Raw genomic sequence first — 5238 nt, 5'->3', positions numbered from 1 at the left:
TCCGTTTGTCCCTTCAGCCCCAGTGGTTGGGTTCTCATGACTCCAGTTTTAGCTTAACGAGCTGACTGTGGCGACGGATTGCAGCTGTCCCGTTGGTCAACGACAGACAGACTGCACAGACACACAGGCGTACAGGAAGTTATTAAAAGGCTCCTTCTGTAGGCAGATCAACTGACCTCCCACTGAGTGATAAACGACTGATAACAGAATGAAAAGTGGTCAACAACTCTGAACTCATASAAGTTAAAGAAAAAGGGTATTTTAGCCATTCAGTCACACATGAATCCTCAATGTCCTTGAGAGCTATGTCCCAAACTCAGTAAACTGACTATATAAAAAGAGAAAGGCAAAACTCAGTGCTGCAGTCAAGGACATTGAGCTCTCTCMCTCTCCCTCTCTGATACTTTTATCCAAAACGACTTACAGTATTTTACATACGGGTGGTGCCGGATATCYAACCCATTATCCTGGCGTTGCGGGCGCCATTACCAACTGAGCTACAGAGGTTGTCAGACAACCTCTCGTCTTCCGAGGTGAGATCTCTCTCTCATTGGCTCCTGACTCCAGCCATCCAGTGGTAGTCTTTACAACAGATGACCAATCTAGAAAGACTAACGATGCAGCGGTTTTAGCTACTTGAACAACGTCTGGTTCTTAACTCAGACCCAGGACCAAGGTTGGGGGTGAGGTTAGGATAAGGTTAGATAATACATGATATGTTGCCATAGTTTCATCCTTACTAACATGGCCAGATGGGACAGTGACAACAACACCCTGTGTCCTCAGAGGAGGCCGTTTATCTTTCTGGGGAAGGTCACAAATCAGGATGGAGGACGGTGTCAGAGCGGGGGAAGGGTAACATCTCAGTCACAACCTTGGAGTTCCGGTAGAGTGAGTGAGATCTCCTCCAGGGCAGAACAGGGCAGGGGTGAGTGAGTTCTCCTCCAGGGCAGAACAGGGCAGGGGTGAGTGAGATCTCCTCCAGGGCAGAACAGGGCAGAGGTGAGTGAGTTCTCCTCCAGGGCAGAACAGGGCAGAGGTGGTCCAGATGTATAGCTTCCTGTATAGCGTTCTGTATAGCTTCCTGTATAGCATTCTGTATAGCATTCTGTATAGCTTCCTGTATAGCTTCCTGTATAGCTTCCTGTATAGCTTCCTGTATAGCTTCCTGTATAGCTTCCTGTATAGCTTCCTGTATAGCGTTCTGTATAGCGTTCTGTATAGCGTGTGTAGATGTATGAATCCACTGTAGGGACCTGGGAGTGGCCCAGTGGTCTAAGGCACTGCATCGCAACACTAGCTGTGCCACTAGACATTCTGGTTTGAGTCCAGGCTCTGTCCCAGTCAGCCGCGACCGGGAGAACCATTGGGCGGAGCACAATTAGCCCAGCGTCGTCCGGGTTAAGGGAGGGTTTGGCCGGCAGGGATGTCTTTGTCCCATCGCGCTCTAGCGACTCCTGTGGCGGGCCGGGCTCAGTGCACGCTGGCACGGTCGCCAGGTGTATGGCGTTTCCTCCAACACGATGGTGCGGCTGGCTTCCGGGTTGGGCATTGTGTCAAGAAGCAGTGCGGCTTGGTTGGGTTATGTTTCAGAGGACGCATGGATCTCGACCTTCACCTCTCCTGAGTCTGTAGGGGAGTTGCAGCGATGAGACAAGACTGTAACTACCAATTGAATACCACGAAATTGGGGAGAAAAATGGGTAAAAAAATATATATAATTATATATATATTAAATGAATATACTGTATATAACGACTGTGTGAACATTAGGATATAAACAAACAGAACCATACATACAGCTGATTTAGTGCATCTACATTAATGTAAAACAAGCTAGTCCTGGCCACTCCATCTAATTTACTGCTGTGCGCTGGCTGTGGGCTAAACACGTACATTAGTTTGTTATTCAGTGTGGGGAGGGGACCCATGCTGCCRGGCCTGCATACCGTAATGGAGAGGAGCGAGAGCGGTGTGATTTAACAGCCATCCAGGACACCTTTCATATAGTGTTCCCTGAGTACTGGTGCCTGCGTCTGCCCACCGGCTGTACCGTACTGTACTGCCTGACAGATTAACTCAACTCAGTCCTCCTACTCAGCTCTCTCTCTCTCTCGGTCTCTGTGTCTCCCATTCAACAGAAGCATGGATGGAGTAACCAGCCAGGGGATTGCCTCAGGAGCAACACATTGAGAACATAGGCCTTCTGTTACTGTACTTACGTCACACCTCAATCACCCATCTTGGGGGGGGGTTCCAGAAAGATTATCTCTAATGACAAATGTGATGCATTGTCTTTAGTACACCCAATTATACCAACTACATAGACATTCAATTGGTGTATCACTTTTTTACAAAAGCATTTCAACATTAAGTGCCTTGGGCCTCATTTATAGCCCTCATTTCAGGGTCTTAAATGCCAGGAAGAGAAAGGACAGATGGAAGTGGAAAAATTCAACTCCCCAGACAGGAAGAAACCCAGTGGAATAGATCAACTCCCAGACCAGGAACAAACACAGTGGAATAGATCAAACTCCCCAGACAGAGAAACACCAGTGGAATAGATCAAACTCCCCAGACAGGAAGAAACACAGTGAACAGATCAATCCCCAGACAGAAAGAAACACAGGAACAGAATCAACTCCCAGACAGGAAGAAAACACAGTGGAATAGATCAACTCCCCAGACAGGAAGAAACACAGTGGAATAGATCAACTCCCCAACAGAAGAAACACAGTGACACCAGACTCGCAGGACAGGAGGGGAAGCTTTCATCTTCACAAGTTCAAAACCCTCTATTTGTAGCTGTTAGAGGGTGTCTGACCGTCAGTGGCGGCCCATCCATTAGGGCATAGGAAGCCACCACACTTTGATTGGTCAAAAAAAGAAACAGTTTATTATTTAAAAAAACTATATACACACCGTTCAAGAAAGTTGGGTCACTTCAAAATGTCACTTGTTTTTGAAAGAAAAAGAAAAACCTTTTTGTCATTAAAATAAAATTGATCTGAAATACGGTGTACAGATTTTAATTGGTGTGTGAAATAAATGACTATCGGTAGATGCGTAAACCGCAGATTTTTTTTAGGGAATATCTAATAGGCGTACAGTGGCCGCCATCTATCAGCACACAATTAGGGCACGTTGTGTAGCTTATCCAATTTTAAGTCCCCTTTTAAAAGGCTAATTGATCTATTAGAAAACATGTTTGCAATTCATTAATAGCACAGCTGAAAACTGTTGGTGCTGATTAAAGAACCAATAAAACTATGGCCTCTGATCTTAGACTAGTTGATATCTGGAGCACGACATTTATGGGTTCGATTTAACAGGCTCAAACATGGCCAGAAACAAAGTCCTTTCTTCTGAAACTGGTCAGTATATTCTTGTTCTGAGAATTGAAGGCTATTCCATGCGAGAAATTGCCAAGAAACTGAAGATCTCGTACAACGCTGTGTACTACTCCCTTCACAGAACAGCACAAACTGGCWCTAACCAGAATAGAAAGGGGAGTGGGAAAACCCGGTGCACAGCTGAGCAAGAGGACAAGTACATTAGAGTGCCTAGTTTGAGAAACAGACACCTCACAAGTCCTCAACTGGCACCTTCATTAAATAGTACCCGCAAAACACCAGTCTCAACATCAACAGTGAAGAGGCGACTCCGGGATGCTGGCCTTCTAMGCAGAGTTGCATAGAAAAATCCTTATCTCAAACAGGCCAATAACAAGAAAATATTAAGACGGGCAAAAGAACACAGACACTTGACAGAGGAAGATTGGAAATGGACAGACACATCTAAGTTTGAGGTGTTCGGATCACAAAGAAGAACACTCTTGAGACCCAGAATAAAATGAAAAGATGCTGGAYGAGTGCTTGACGCCATCTGTCAAGCATGMTGGAGGCAATGTGATGGTCTGGGGGTGCTTTGGGAGGTGGTAAAGTGGGAGATTTGTACAGGGTAAAATGGATCTTGAAGAAGGATATCACTCCATTTTGCAACGACATGCCATACCCTGTGGACGGCSRTAAATTGGAGCCAATTTCCTCCTACAACAGGACAATGATCCAAAGTACAGCTCCAAACTATGTAAGAACTATTTAAGGAAGAAGCAGTCAGCTGGTATTCTGTCTATAATGGAGTGGCCAGCACAGTCACCAGATCTCAAACCTGTTGTGGGAGCAGCTTGACCGGCAAGAAGTGCCCATCAAGACAATCCAACTTGTGGGAGGTGCTTCAGGAAGCATGGGGTGAAATCTCTTCAGATTACCTCAACAAATTGACAACTAGAAGGTCAAAGGTCCGCAAGGCTGTAATTGCRGCAAATGCGAAGATTCTTTGACAAAAGCAAAGTTTGAAGGACACTTCTTATTACAATTAAAATTCATTATTTATAACCTCGTCAACATCTTGACTATATTTCCTATTCATTTTGCAACTCATTTCATGTAAGTTTTCATGGAAAACAAGGACATTTCTAAGTGACATTTCTAATATATATATATATATATATATACTTAGGTTGGAGTCATTAAAACTCGTTTTTCAATCACTCCACAAATTTCTTTTTAACAAACTATAATTTTGGCAAGTCGGTTTAGAACATCTACTTTGTGCATGACACAAGTAATTTTTCCAACAATTGTTTACAGACAGATTATTTCACGTATAATTCACTATCACAATTCCAGTGGGTCAGAAGTTTACATACACTAAGTTGACTGTGCCTTTAAACAGCTTGAAGAATCCAGAAAATTATGTCATGGCTTTAGAAGCTTCTGATAGGCTAATTGACATCATTTGAGTCAATTGGAGGTGTACCTGTGGATTTATTTCAAGCCTACCTTCAAACTCAGTGCCTCTTTGCTTGATATCATGGGAAAATCAAAAGAAATCAGCCAAGACCTCAGAAAATAAATTGTAGACCTCCACAAGTCTGGTTCATCCTTGGGAGCAATTTCCAAACGCCTGAAGGTACCACGTTCATCTGTACAACAATAGTACGCAAGTATAAACACCATGGGCACGCAGCCGTAATATCGCTCAGAGAAGACGCGTTCTGTCTCCTAGAGATGAACGTACTTTGGTGCGAAAAGTGCAAATCAATCCCAGAACAACAGCAAAGGACCTTGTGAAGATGCTGTAGGAAACCGGTACAAAGTATCTATATCCACTAACCTGAAAGGCCGCTCAGCAAGGAAGAAGCCACAGATCCAAAACCACCATAAAAAAATCCAG

Source organism: Salvelinus sp. IW2-2015, unplaced genomic scaffold (genome assembly GCF_002910315.2).
Source record: "Salvelinus sp. IW2-2015 unplaced genomic scaffold, ASM291031v2 Un_scaffold1593, whole genome shotgun sequence".
Taxonomy (NCBI): domain Eukaryota; kingdom Metazoa; phylum Chordata; class Actinopteri; order Salmoniformes; family Salmonidae; genus Salvelinus; species Salvelinus sp. IW2-2015.
This window is presented reverse-complemented; position numbering follows the sequence as displayed.